This window comes from Tinamus guttatus, unplaced genomic scaffold, assembly GCF_059628265.1.
Source record: "Tinamus guttatus ecotype Peru unplaced genomic scaffold, ASM5962826v1 Tinamus_guttatus_pri_ptg000282l, whole genome shotgun sequence".
Classification (NCBI taxonomy): Eukaryota; Metazoa; Chordata; class Aves; order Tinamiformes; family Tinamidae; genus Tinamus; species Tinamus guttatus.
Window position 1 is genome coordinate 224,445 of NW_028288816.1, and position 15,177 is coordinate 239,621.

At 51.2% G+C, this 15,177-nt stretch overlaps 1 pseudogene; it reads left to right on the forward strand.

Moving 5' to 3' along the window:
* LOC148594213 (antigen WC1.1-like) overlaps nt 1-15,177 on the forward strand; it is a 382,286-nt pseudogene that overhangs the window by 8,514 nt on the left and 358,595 nt on the right.

The window sequence follows — 15,177 nt, forward strand, 5'->3', positions numbered from 1 at the left end:
GTTAGAGCACCAGCACCCAGTGGGACTTGGAGATTTCCCAGTGTCTCTGAGTGACCTGCGTGGGCCTGAGAGCTCTCGCAGGGACCTGCAGGAGAGCAGAGCTCCTTGGAACTGCAGAGGGAGGCTGGGGACAGGGGACCACGGCACCTGGAATGGCACCAGCTGTGCAGGACGCTGGGACTGCATCCCACCCACTTCTGAAAATCCCTTTTCACAAACAAATGCGAAAAGTATAACAAATGATGTTTTTGCTTTAATTCTTTCTCTTAATTTCTTTCTAGATTAGTTTTTAAACGCATTTTCTAAACCTTTCTGTTACCATCAGACCTATACCTGTTAGGTTTCCTTGTCCCACTCAGAGCCCAGCGCTCAGAAAAGCCCTGCCCACAGCTGTCCCTGCCACCCCTCACTCTCTGCACAGAGCACGTTGCACTCGGAGGTGTCATCCTCTCTCGACTGGTTCAGGAAGTTGGGGACCAGCTTCAAGGGAATGCTCTGTTTTGGCATGGCCAACTTTGCGCAAACTAAATCTACCCGAGTTACATCAACGCCCAGAGCCAGGAATAAATGAACCTTCCCCAGAAGAGCTCTCAACTCTTCCCTCATCCCGGCTCCCCTTCAACACCATCCTTGTGCTCCTCGTGTTGGTGCCATCCCCTCTGCCTGCCTCTCCCTTCAGCCCCACTGCCCACCTCGCTCCCGCTCTCCTGCAAGCCTGAGAGCCCGTCTGTGGGCTGGGAACAGCCGTTCGCCTGCCGCTCCTTGTCCATGTTCAGGATACTCTTGTGGGGACCTGACAGTGGCACCAAGGGGAGCTGCTCCCTCCTGATGGAGCTGCTGTCCCCAGAGTGGGGAGCCTGGGGTCTTTGTCCCCAGCAAGGGCATGGTCACCATGGGGCCCGTCCCCTCACAGCGGCCTTATGGACATGAAGCCACTGCCATCACAAAGCCCTGGTGGTTTCCATGGGGATGTTATTCCGATGCCCGGTGGAGACCACCAAGACCCTATCACAATGCCTCTGTGGGGACTATGGAGATCCCATCATGATGCCTTGGTGGAGACCATGGAGAAAGACGCCATCACAATGTCTTGGTGAAGACCCTGGGGACCTCATCATTATTGCTTTTTTTGAGATCTATAGCAGAGATCTTCACAAAGCCATAGCTGGTGCTCTGCCCACTAATCCTCATACCAACAATCCTGACTGGCTCTCTGTCCATCCCTAAGCCTCGCTCCCTGCATCCCACTGCTCTCTCACCTGCACCTTTCCCTATCATTTCAGGCCATCACCTTCTCTCTCTTGCTGGAGTCTTCTTCTCCCCTGACTCACTCCCAATTTAAGGCTCTCCTCACCGGCTTGGCCATCTATTTAATGACCTTCAAGTGGGCAGATGGGAAGAGTCTCCTTCCAAATGAAATGTGACACCCGGTAGCTTTGCTGCCTTGCTGTGGGCTCAGCTCCAGGTCCTCCTCCAAATCCTGTTAAAAAAGAAAAAGTAAAGTAAAAAAAACATCTTTGCTCATTGTTCTCTCAATTTTCAGCTTGTAATAAGCTGGTGTGAGTGTACAATAAAGCAATATGAATTATGATATCTGAAATGCAGAATTAAACCATGAATCCTTAGGACATGTTTCCCCTTGTTGCATGAGTGCATGCCCAGATGTGCAGGGATGCTGCTGCTGGAGGCATGTTCTGTGCATCACTGTGCCAGAGCAAAGGCCACCCCAAGGACACTGGCTGAAGACTCCAAAGCCCATGGAGAGATCAGCAGGTTGTGAGGAAGCTCCAGAAGGGCCTTTGCCCACTCTGCCTGTTGACAGCACCAGCAGCACCTTTGCTGGGCCTATCTCGCCAATAAGCACAAGAAAGGAGATACTCAAGGGGAGCCAGGCACCCAAAGGCCATGCGAATGCCATAGGCACCATGCGTGTATGTGTGCAGGTGCTGTAGGTGGGCACATGGAGCACTTGTGACTGTCACACCTGCATAGCCTGAGGGACAGGGCAGGATGGCAGATTTCTTGAAGCAATCTCTAGAAAAGCGAAAGTGCTACTGAAGAAGTCCCTGTTCATATAACCTAGCAGGGTGAGCAGGAATTCAGGGGAGGGGAGCTAGAAGGGTTTGAGAGTTCAGAGACCAGAGCACAGAGCTTGGAGTGATGTGCCTCCTCTTTTTGCAGCATTCTGCATGTACGTGGGACAGTTCTGCATGTAGGTGGGACAATTTTCCCTGCAGTCAGTGCTGCAATTCATTGGTTAGAGTAGAGGTGGGAAACTCAGCACAGCCTGGGGCACTTGCCCAGCATGCACTGCAATGGGGCATGGTTTTCCTGCAGGTGCCCTACTGTATCTGCTAGAGACATATGGTTTTGCTGGCCACCCCAGGCATCTGACAAGGCCCTGCCAGCATTTTTCTATGCCATCAGATCAAGTATCTGCATTGAATTACCAGAACTGCTGCTTTACGCCAGAATATTTCTATGCCTCATCTTGATATTGAATGGGGCTCCTGTTGTATTTAGCATCTGGGGTCATTTCAGATGGGCAATGCAATTCTCCTGAGGCCCCCACCTTGATGCTCTAGGATGATGCAGGTCTCTGAGGAGCTGCATCAGAGCAAGTGGGCACTGGCACATGCCTTGGACATTCTCAGTCTTTTCAGCTGTCCCCAGGTGTTTGTGCAGGAGCCACTGACTCCCATCCTCCATCTTCAGTTGTTGCAATTGCAGCTTAGACAAGGAGCTCTCTTGCAGACCACTATGTTGTGCTCACTTCAGTTTTGAAAGGGGAATCACTTGACCTGCCTGTGGAGTTTGCAGGATTTTTCTGAATCCCACTTCATGCCAGGGGCTTCTAGACCAGCATGAGATGGGCAGAGTGACTCATCCCCTGAACCTACTGTGAGGGTGACAGAGCCCTGGAACAGGCTGCCCAGAGAGGTTGTGGAGTCTCCTTCTCTGGAAATCTTCAAAACCTGCCTGTATGCCACCCTGTGCCATGTGCTCTAGGTGTCCCTGTTGGAGCAAGGGGGTTGAACTTGATCTCTAGAGATTCCTTCCACCTTAACCATTCTGTGATTCTGTGAAGAGATGAGCATCAGAGGTTCCACAGGAGCACATTTCCATTTCTCATAGGTAGTCATGCTCTGATGAACGGACTTGCAATGTTGGAAATAGTTCCTCTCCACTCAATGGGAAGAGACAACAGGTGATTACTTCAGTCTATTCCAGTGAACATTTCCCAGGAGGAGGGAGCACGAGGGACAGAGAAATTGGTGAGTTCAGCTGTTCCTCTGCTCCTGAGTGGGGCCAGGCTCCTGGGATGGAGGTAGCTCGTGGCAGCCTGTCAGCACTGCCCAGAGACAGCCGAGTGCAGGAGCAGCTCCTGTGCCAAGAGCAGCAGGGCTGCGGGCACTGCCTGCTGCTGCGGACAGCAGAGGAGAGAAGGCAGCGAGAGGGGAACGGCAGTGTGGAGCGGGAGGACAGAGGAGACCTCCACAGCTCTTGACATGGTGAGTTTTTGCTTACAGGACAATGCTATGGAGCTTCTTGAAGGGGACATAAGAACCCATCACACCCCAAGGCTGGCAGCATTTTTTGCTTCTTTCTCATGGCTTTTGCAGTGCGGAGGAAGAGAAGCTGCTTCAGAGCAGGGATTCTCTAACATACCACCTATGAGCAGGGTATCCTGCTGCCTTCCCCAACAGAAACAGCAGTGATGTGAAGTCAGGTTGTGCAGGCAGGGTGAGAGGTCTGCACTTCAGAGCAGGGTCCCTGCACCCAAAGGTGCTGTGTGCCCGCAGCAGTGACTGTGTCGCCTGTGAAGGTCAGCGCTCAGCCTGCCCAGGGAGCTCCCCACAGCACTGAGGGGAGAAGTTCTGGGTGGGAGGATTATCCTCTACCAGGACAGGCTCCTTCTCCTGCTGGGAGGTGCTGCAAGGGTCAGGTCTGCTCACAGGTCTAGCTGTGAGCACATTTCAGGGAACACTTTGCAAAAGGAAAGGCAAGGCAGGCGTTTCCTGAAGAAGAAGTTAGTGAGGTGGTCTTAAAATTTCCTTCCACTTGGTAAGAGGAAAATGGAAACAAATCCGGCAGATTTGGACAACAGATTGAGACTCATTAAGAGATTCAAGGAACAGCCAAAGAGTCTGCCAGGGATGTCTGAATGTCTCCTCACTCATCCCTTAGTCCATAGCCAGCACCAGCTTCTCCTGGGCTACTGTATCAGGGTCTATCTGAGCTGTCCCTTAGCACCTGCAAACCTGGGGGTGCCCCTGGACAGTCCCCTGCTCCTGAGAGGATTCTGCAGGGAGAACTGGGCTCACTTGTGAGTGTTGTCCTTCATTTGACTGAGGTGCAAGTACACGACAGTGAGGGGCAAGGCTCGGTGATGAAGCAGGTCCCATGACAAAGTCCTTTTTCTGCTGTTGGAATGCACAAGGGTTCATGCTGAGAGTGATTGAAATGCCAAAGATTTCTGTTCTATCTAAGAATGCTCCCACACTGAGTAGGCACCTTTGTGTGTTTCTGTGTGTGCCATCATATATATTATATATATGCACATTTCTATACCAACACACTCCTGCAGTGACCCTTTTGCAGAGAACACTGGATTTCTGCATATTGAAGAGCCCTGCCATAGAAGGGGAGGCTGTCGACTCCTGCAGATTTTGTGCAGCAAAGCTACTCCTTCTCTCTGAAGTTTCTGGAATACAGGTGCAGATGGTGAAGTGGCATGAGGACAAGTACTGTCTCTAGACATCTCGATATCTAAGAAGAGGTAAGGTCTTTCCTTGCTTCCATTTGACTGTCCTCCTCCCTGGCTGGAGTCAGATCTGGTGTGACAGATTCAGATACAAATATCTCTGTTGAGGAGGGCAAGATAGATGGGGACAAATCCTTCACAAAGCTCTTCACCTTCAGACACAACCGGTGTGAGCGCTGTATTCAGCTCTCATGCTGGTGAATGGAGAATATTCCCAGCAGGGTTTCAGGGCCAAGTCCCTTCCAAGCAATGCAAGACGCCATTCCCAGGAATCTCCAGAAATACTAATCAAAGAGCAGTTTGACAGTTTCCTCAATGCTCTCCTGCACACTGGGAACACATTTTCCCTACCCTTCTGCCAAGGCAATGTGGTGGAGCAGTTCTTCTGTGAGATCCCCCAGATCCTCAAGCTCTCCTGCTCACACTCCTACCTCAGGGAAGTTGGGTGTCCTGTGTTTAGTATTTGTTTATTCTTTGCATGTTTCGTTTTCATTGTGGTGTCCTATGTGCAGATCTTCAGAGCTGTGCTGAGGATCCCCTCTGAGCAGGGCCAGCACAAAGCCTTTTCCGTGTGCATCCCGCACATGGTCGTGGTCTCCCTGTTTCTCAGCAGTTGCACGTTTGCCTACGGGAAGCCCCCCTCCATTTCCTCCCCATCTCTGAATCTGGTGGTGGCTGTTCTGTATGCAGTGGTGCCTCCAACGGTCAACCACCTCATGTACAGCATGAGGAACAAGGATCTGAAGAACGCCCTAATGAAACCGGCTCAGTTGGTGCTAGAAATAAACTGCCTGTCCTTTCTAACAAGTGGTTCCTAATGCGTCTCAGATAGTTCTGTGCTTTGAGCATTCTCTCTGTGTTTATAATGATTTTTTTACATAAGTTTTTGAATGCATCCTGCTTTGCCAGAAGCATGATCCAGCTCTGTGTAATTGCCATACCTGCTGTAAATATGTCTGTCCTTGCGTTTCTGTGTCAGTCATGGCTTCGCTCAAATAAAAGTGAATTTCCTCACTGCAATACTTGAAGGTTGGCCTCTCCTTCCAAAGTCAGATTCTAAAATGTGCTCAGGGACTTTCGCCATCAAAGTATCTGTTTCTTTCTTAGGGCTTTCCAGGACCTCCAGCAATGATCTCATATATGATGTGTTAGGGAAGGAGGGTTGGTTTCAGTTCTCACTGTGGGTGCTCAGAGCTCCTCCAGATGGTGAATGATCAAGCACTATCTTCCATGTCACAGGGCTGAAGATGGATATGGAGCCTCCAGGAGAGCACAGGGCATCTGCAAGGGCACCATGTTCCTAGCAGTAAATGGACCTTCAGAAACTCAAGGGGAGCCACCCAAAGGGAAAGGGCTAAAGCAATGAATGTGCAGGCTAGGGAGAGCTCTGCAGTCCCACAAGAGGCAGTGGGGACCCAGGAGGCAAAGGGAAGGGAGCCCGGAGAGTCACTGAGGTCACCTTCAGTGTCAGTGTTTGGCTGCCTGGGCAGCTCCTTCCTGCCGCCCTCGTTGCCTGTAGCCAGAGGACCAGGCGGCCCTGCCCAGCCTCCCTGCCAGCTCAGAGCCCAAGGACGGCTATGCACCAACCCCAACGTGGCACAAGGCTGGGGCCAGCAGGGTTTGTGGGGGGACAGGGCAGTGCAGGCTGTCATGGGGACCATGTCAGAGGGACATTTCCCCAGGGCTGAGCACCCTGCCCTGGGTGCTGTCGGCACAGTGGAGCCAGGGAGCCGTGTGCGGGTGCAGGGATGGCACACATGGAAGCCCCTGTGTTCCGCTTGGGAGAAGGGAACCTGCCAGGAGCTCTCCCACCCCTGCCCCATCAGCACCAGTGATGACCAGCCCTGCTGCTGCACCCACACTTTCTCGGAGCTGAACTCGACCACGTCCCCAGGCTGCTCCCTACAGGTGGCTGCAGGGACACCCATGGGGCCTGGCCATTCCTGCTCCTCACAAGCCGCTTGTCCAAGGCAATGCTGGAAGAACAGGCCTGGCGTCATCCTCTTGGCCCTGCACTACCTGTGGCTGAGACAAGTGAGCAGTCCCCTCCAGAGAATGGTTCCTGGGACAGGCACTTGGGAACAAACAGCAGGCAACGTTGATGGGAGTCCATCTGGGACATGTCCTCTGGGTGGACAAGGAGGCCTCAGGCTCATTCAGCCTGTTGGGGAGGAGTTGGTTGCTAGGAGGAGCGCGGGGAGGAAGGACGTGAGTCCTCCTGTGGTTCGCGAGGTGAAGGCGCTGACATGTGGCGGAGACCAGGGCACTGCTGCCTCCTCGGCCCTCTCCCAGCTCCTGGGAGGTCATTGCAGGAGCCAGCCAGTCCCCAAGAACAACTATTCCCACAGCTTTGCAGACAGTGCTGGTAGGCTGTGTGCACATGGGGTGCCCTTTGAGCCGCACTCTTGCTCACATTGCTTAAAGGGGACTGTACCCACCTCCTCACCCTGCCTGGGTGCTTGGTCACTCCCATTGTGGCCTCACCCTTGTCACCTACAAGCTTGAACTCAGGCCCTAGCCCTCATGTTCAAAGAGCTCCACACAGCTGAGCTGCCCCTTCACACTAAGGGCAGCCCCTTTACTCATCTTCCTCCACTCACTCCGGAAGATCTCCTACCCTGCTACTGCATGAGATGTAGAATCATGTGTGAGATTCCACCACACCTCAGCAATATTTCTCAGTCAGATGGGCACCTCCATCTGCTCCTCTCTCTGCTCCAGGCTTTATGCACGTGTGCATGTTTCCATTGCAAAGCCTCAGCTGTGGCGCAGAGAACAGATTGGTGATGATGAGACTTGTTCTACACCAAGGCCCAGGACACAGTATTTCTCGTGGCTGCACTTCAGAGAACGGGCATGCTGTCATGGAGAGCAGGTGGCAACGTGATGGTGAGAGAGGGGTCCCACTAAGAGAGCAAAGCCTGCAGAGTCCAGGGCCAGGGGGAAACAGAGCTGGGTTGCCCAGCCTTGGCAGGAGAGGGTTTTGCTGCCTGAGCTCCCTCTGCAGCACCTTGGTGCCTGGGATAGAGCTGAATTGACCTCCCTGAAGGACAATGCACCAGGGAAGAAGGTCCTGGCTTGGACTGCCATCCAGAGACCCTGTGAACATCACTAACACTGCCCTTGCTCCTGTCATCCAATGGTGGAAAGGGGTCTCTTCTCTAGTAGCCTCATGCTTAAAATCTTGTAGCTCTCCCTCTCTGGAAACTCTTCACACCCTTAGATGAGGGAAATGGGCTAACGATGACCTCCGTGTGGTAAATCACAGCCTGCCCAGGTCCAGGGGCTTCTTCAGTGGCACCTTGTCCTTCCTGGAGAGGGGTTCCCCTCTGTCACAGGCCCAAGTTGCCGTTAATTATCCCTAGGAGGCAAATCCCTCTCCTGCTTCCCCCTGGCCTTGGGCATTCCAGACTTCGCTCTCTTGGTGGGAACCTTCTTTCAGCATAGCCCTGACAAGTGCTCTCTACACGAGCAAGTCACTGCTGTCAAGCGGGGCCGTTGCACACATGGTGTCCTTGGCTCTTGGTAACAGGTTTCTCCATTGCAGATCTCATCTTTGTGCCGCAGCTGAGGCTCTCCACCCCAATATCATACACAAGTGCATGCAGCCTGGGCCACAGAGGAGGACAGATGGAGAGGCACAAGCTGTCACTGCACTGAAACACGGTTGGAATAATTGAGATGCTTTGAGACCACTCACATGACTAGATGGCTGTGATGGCAGAGGACAACCTCCCCAGGCAGGAAGGCTAGCGAGGAAGAACAGGATGGGGTGGATGTCCTTGATGTGAAGAGACAGCTCAGATGGAAGGAGCTCTTGCATGGGATGGATCAAGGTCTAGGGGAGAGCTTGTGTAGGCTCCCTCCTGGTGGGGGAATCCTGCAATCTGAAGGGTGGTGGAGCTTAGGAAAGCCGGCAGGTCTTTAAGGAGCAGAGCCAGCCAGCACAAGGATGGTCCATCCTGATGCTCATTAAAACTAGAAGGGATCAGCTTGGCTACACAGGATAGTATTGTCTACTTTGTAGTGATGGTGTTCCAATAAGGACAAAAACCAGGTCCTGTCCTTGGGATAGACCAAGCCTTGCAGTGATATGGACTGGGGAATGTCCGGCTGGGCAGCAGCTCTTTGGAGAAGGACCTTTGTGGGCAGCAAGCTGCACGTGAGCCAGCAACATGCTCTGGAGGCCACAGTGTCCTGGACTGCATGAACAGGAGTCCCCCTACTCTGTACTCATTAGAGTACCTCTGGCTACTGCATCCAGTTGGGGCTCTTTGTAGAAGAATTCTGCTCATCACATGAAGTGAGTTCAGTGTCAGGCCCCCAAGGTGGTTGGGGGCTGGAGCACCACTTGCCCCTCTGTGAGGAGAGGGTTTGTGTTTGTTCAGTGCAAAGAAGTTACGACTTCTACTGATTTTTTTCCTTTTTTTAAAATTTTTTTGCCTATGGGTCAGTACCCGACCTGGCCTCCCCAGAGTCAGGCCCTTCTACTGGGGTGAGGTTGCTTTTTCAGGCCTGGGCAGCACATGGCCTGCATGGAGAAGCTGAGGACCATGAGCTTCTTTAGCCTGCTGAAGTGCTACAGCTAATGGGAAGAGAGCAGGAGCCTGTGACTGCCTGCAGGGTGGTTTCAGGGATGATGGAAGTTGTGCTGGTAGTGGGAAAGAAATAGAGAAGGGGAAAGAGCCACAAACTACAGCTTGAGGTACAGACTTGACTTGAAGAAAAAAGAAATGTCACCTAAGAGCAGTGCTGTGGTGCAAGAGGTCCCCCAGAGGGGACCTGAGATCAAGCCATGCCTTTGCGTTTCAAAGAACACTCATCAAGGACAGAGAGACATGGGAAAAGACAGAAAGATACTGGGGTGAGAACATGGTGGGGAAGCAGCCTGGGTGTCTACAGGCTTCAGGGAAACAGGCACAGGCATGGGAAAACGTGGGACAGCCGAAGGGGGAGACAGCTGAGCGCAGTGCCACAACCAAAACCTCCTCTAGAACTAGGTCTATGTCCTCTTGGCCGTGGCTAGTGTCTCTGCCATTGAGGCCTAGAAGAAGAAACTTCTTCCTTCTGGCAACAGGGCCTCCTTGCCTGCTTTCCCTCAGGCACACAAGGTGTCCTGGATCAGTGTCCTGCCCTAGGCCTTGAACACTCCCACACACACACTGCTCCAACCAAAAGCCTTGGGCAAAGCATGGTGGAAAGGATGCCTGTACTCAGGGACTGGGCACCTTTATTTGGTCATTCTGCTTGAAAACACACATGAAGGGTTGACTTGGCATCAGAGGAACCTGCACCTTGACTTTTCCTATCTGCAATCACGGCTTCCAACTCTCTGCTCTAATCAGCCCCTGGGGAGGCTTTGCTTGGTAATGAACCACAGTGGGACCCATTAACTCTCCAAGAAACTTGAGGACATGCTTCTGACTTGAACTTCTTGAGAAGTTTCTTCAGTCTCCTCTCAGCCTCAGAGGTTCATGGGCTCAGCACCAACTACTCCCAAAAGGTCAGTCAAATGCAAAACCCCTCAGGAGCCATGATTCTTGCCATAATTTTCTTCAATTTTCAAATCTGCTATAGCGAATTGGAAAGGAGTGTATTTACATTAGACTGATTACAATGAGCACCTGGAAAAGAAACATGGCTAATTTTTTTTTTTGAGCTTTCTTTATTCTTCCATTTCCTGAATCAGCCATATGCACTTTCTCCACTTCCTCGCGTGTCTCCCAACGAAGTCTAGACATGTGTGAAAAGCAGTGTTTTTGAGGGGAGACCTGTATGAAGAACCTCCTTGCTCAGCTCCCCAGCCCTGCCACTTCTCTCATCAGCCACAGAGGACTTGGATCACTCTGGCTAAAATCAAACTGTTTTTCTCACTCCAGTAGCTGAATGTTACAGCTCATGTGCACCAATTCCCACCTGAACTAGCTGCAAACATGTAAAAGTATGAAGTATGATAAAACAAAACAACCTGGATCCTATGTCAATAGGAAACAAAATCCAAACCTCAACTGTAGGTTGAGTCCTGAGTTGCCTCCAAGGAGCTTCACAGCCTACAAGGAATAACCTTCCTTGAACCGCTTTTCACAGACAGTATAGCCTGGATAGACACACGGTGAAGGAGCTGGTTAAGAGACAACAAGAGTCTCCTGAAAGACTCCCTGAAGCTCAAAGCAGCAAGGGAAGAGTTGAGAGGTGTCTGAATGATAAAGAGCAAGGGCAAGAGGAAGACTAAAACCACGGAAAGTGCAGATGTGCAGATCATCTGAATCAAAGCTGACTTTCAAAAAGTCCAAGTTAATCAGACATGCGGAGATATGTGAGGAATTGGTCAAAGTGTGTCTGTGAGCGGGTGGATTCCACCCCATGACAGACTCCATCCACACAGATGTCTCTGTCAAATGCAGTTGTCTGCATTTCCCTTTCTAGTCAATGCAGGGAAAATAGGAGGTCTTAGCTTTTTATTATTATTATTTCAGATATTTTTCCTAATGACAAGCTAAGGGCCTGCAGGAGACACCTCCAAAAATTTCAGCACCACAAGGGAACACAACTAGCCCATGGCACCTCCAACAGCACCAGCCTCTCTACGTGATCAAATTGAATCCATCTCCTAAAGCAGATTATAGTCATAAGTAGGAACATTCTGAAAGAATAACAAAGATGGCACTTTCCAAAACTTCAGGCAGTCTTTAACATTATGAAATACATTTTCATTCTTCTAATTTGGCAGCACCATGTTCTTGTACTACTTTCACCATGGCAATTAAGTAAGGCAGGAACCCTAGATAAAGTTCTCAGGAGGATCTGTGCTAAGGGTTCCTTTGCTATTTTCTGGACTATCATCTCTATCTTAAGTAGCACAGTGCATGAAACCCTGCTGAGGAAGTGAAGAACAGCAAGCTTGCTTTGGTGCCTCCAGGAGGAAGACTGTCTTCTGTCACAGACTGTCGTCCATTCCACTTCTACCCAAAGAGCAGCCCACAGAAGTCATCATGGAGCTGAGGCTCACCCTCATCTCAGCCTGTGCTCAGACTTCGTGCTCTTTCATCCCACAGGACTTTGATCCTGTCTTGTCAAATACCAAACCCTCAAACCAAGCCCCAACCCCAGGCAATCCCACAGGTCTGCCCAGGGCACACCCTTGCCAGGGCAAGGACAGAGAAGTGACCTCTCCGGTTGCCCCTTTCAGACATTTCTCAGGCTTCCTCAGTTCCTTCAGGCTTCCGCAGTTCCTTCACCCTTGTTGGTGAAGGTTGACTGAAGCCAAGCAGGGCTGCACTTGCGAGAATCCCAGTCCCATTCAGCAGTGAGCCCACATTTTATTTCTTCACTCTTTTACTCCCACTGAAACAGGAGCAGGGAGATTTGGCTTTCCCCAAACCATCCTTACTTTGCTGGACAATATTTGTGACTTCCTCCTTTGCAGCCTCTCTCTTCTTCCCCTTTCCACATGCTGCCTTATTGACATGAAGGCCACATGCCAATTCCCTCTTCAGGCTAGGTGGGCTCCATAGATGTTTCCTAATTTTAACAACTGTTTGTATGGAGCATTCTTCTTCTTGACAGATGCTTACTAAATGGCTGCCTTTCCTGAGGTCCCCCACCCTTCAGAGCTGCTTGGAGCTGCTCTCCTCAGAGTGGGGAACCTGGGGCCTTGGCCCCCAACAAGAACATGGTCACCATGGGGACCACCCGCTCACAATGGCCTTATGGGCAGGCTATCACTGCCATCACAAAGCCCTGGTGGTTTCCATGGGGACTCTATCATCATGCCCTGCTGGACACCATGGCAGACCCCATCATGATGCCTTTGTGGGGACTATGGAGGTCCCATCATGATTCCTTGGTGGAGACCATGGAGAAAGATGCCATCACAATGTCTTGTTGAAAACCATGGGGATCCCATCATGAGGTCTTTCTAGAGATCCATAGTAAAGATCTACACAAGGCCAACTCTGTTGCTCTGCCCACTAATCCTCATCCCTACAATCCTGACAGGCTCTCTCTCCGTCCCTAAGCAGAGCTCCCTGCATCCCCCTGCTCTCTCCAGGGGTTCCTTTGTCCACATCAATTGCACCTTTCCCAGCCATCCCAGGCCATCAGTTCCTCACTCTTGCTGGAGTCTTCTCCCCTGCGTCAGTCCTAGTTTAAGGCTCTCATCACCGTCTTGGCCACCTGGTTGATGACCATCAGGCCAGCAGATGGGAAGAGCCTCCACCCAAAGGATATGTGACAACCTGCAGTCTTGGTGCCCTGCTGTGGGCTCAGCTCCAGGTCCTCCTCCAACTCCTACTGAAAAAATAAACTGAAAAAGAAGAGAAAAAAGGGGGGAGAGAGCGGGAAAGACCCATGCTATTTGTCCTCTCCAATTTCATCTTGTAATAAACCAGTATGAGGGTACATGAAAGCAATATGAATTAGGGTATCTGAAATGCAGAATTAAACCATGAATCCTTAGGACATGGTTCTCCTTCTTGCATCAGTGCATGTCCAGATGTGCAGGGATGCTGCTGCTGGAGGCAGGTTCTGTGCATCACTGTGCCACAGCAAAGGCCACCCCAAGGGAACTGGCTGAAGACTCCAAAGCCCATGGAGAGACCAGCAGGTTGTGAGGAAGCTCCAGAAGTGCCTTTGCCCACTCTGGCCTATGGACAGCACCAGCAGCCCCTTTGCTGGCCCCCTGAGTCCACGAAGCAGGGTTAAGGAGATAACGAAGGGATCCTAGGCACCCAAGGGCCATGCCAGTGCCATAGGGACCATGGGTGTGCGTGTGCAGGGATTGTAGGTGGGCACAGGGGCCACTTGTGACTATCACAGCCGCCTAGCCTGCGGGACAGGGCAGGATGGCAGATTTCTTGAAGCAATCTCTGGGAAAGCAAAGGTGCTACTGCAGAAGTCCCTAGGCCTGGGTAGCCAGCGGTCCATCCACACTTAGGCCCTCATTAGCCCAGTCCCTGTTCATATCATCTGGCGGGGTGAGCAGAAATTCAGGGCAGGAGGGCTAGAATGGTGGGAGAGTTCAGAGAGCAGAGCACAGAGCTCAGCATCACAGAGTGTGATGTGTCTCCTATTTTTGCAGCATGCTGCGTACAGGCAGGATGGATTTTCCCTACAGTCAGTGTCGGAATTCATTTATTAGCGTAGAGGTAGGAAACGCAGCACAACCTGGGGCCCAGCAAGCACTGTAGTGGGACATCGTTTTCCTATAGGTGCCCTACTCTATCTGTTCCTGTCCCCACTGCTAACGCTTTCCTGTTTTCTTTCTGTAGAGAGAACTCTGTGGACAGTTCTTGTGTGAAATCCTTCAGACCCTCAAGCTCTCCTGCTCACACTCCTACCTCAGCCATGTTAGGCATCTTATTATTAGTGCCAGTTTAATGTTTGTTTCATTTTCACAGTGTTATCCTACAAGCAGATCTTTGCTGTTGTGCTGAGAGCAGGGCCAGCACGAAGCCTTTTCCATGTGCCTCCCGCACCTGCCCTCTGTCTGCCTTTCTCTTTAGCACTGGCATGTTTGCCTACCTGAGGTCCCCTATGTCTCCTCCCCTGCTCTGGATCTGGTAGTGGCCGTTCTGTACACGGTGGTGCCTGCAGCACTGAACCCCCCTCATCTGCAGCACGAGGAACAAGGCACTCAAGGAAGATGAGGAAAATAATTTCACTGATATTTTTCAGCCTGGGGAAACTGTCATTGCTCTCTAAAAAATGACTCCCTCAGCATCCCATACCAATGCTGAGCATTGTTTCTTCACTATTTTTCCTAATATTTATATTACATTTTTAATAGATTTTCACTTCATTTTTATTAACAGTAGTAGTATTTTATATCCTGTTGCTACCCAAACTGTTGCATATCTTCCACCTTCACTGAGACTTCTCTGTTGCATCTGGTGTCCACACTCCAGAAACCTTACGGCCTGTTTACATCCTGGTCTTTGCCTTTCCAGTGAATGTTAGGGGGATTCAAGAGCCTTCCAACATGTTCTGCCAGTAAGAATCAGGGCCTATGATCCACAGATTTTGTCATGTTGCTTAAAGATGTCATCCACACCATCAGCTTGACTGCATGGTCTGTAGCTCCCAGCATGATGTCACCCTTCATCTGATGCTCACCCACAAGCACATACCCAAACCTTGTCCATGCCATGGAAGTACTTTGTCCATCCGAGCTGCCCCTCCACACAAAGGACCTGCCCCCTCCTCCTCTTCCCTCACAGCCTCCCCTGAAGAGCTTTTACCCCAGCAGCGCAGGCCTCCAGTTGTGTGAGTGATGATAATGCATCTCAGTTATTGCAATGAGGTTGAGGGTCTGTGACAGCTTGTGCTTCTGTCTCCATGCCAGGCTACAGGAATTTGCATATATTTGGGCTGCAAAATATCAGGATGTGGCACAGAAGACAGATTGGTCCTGG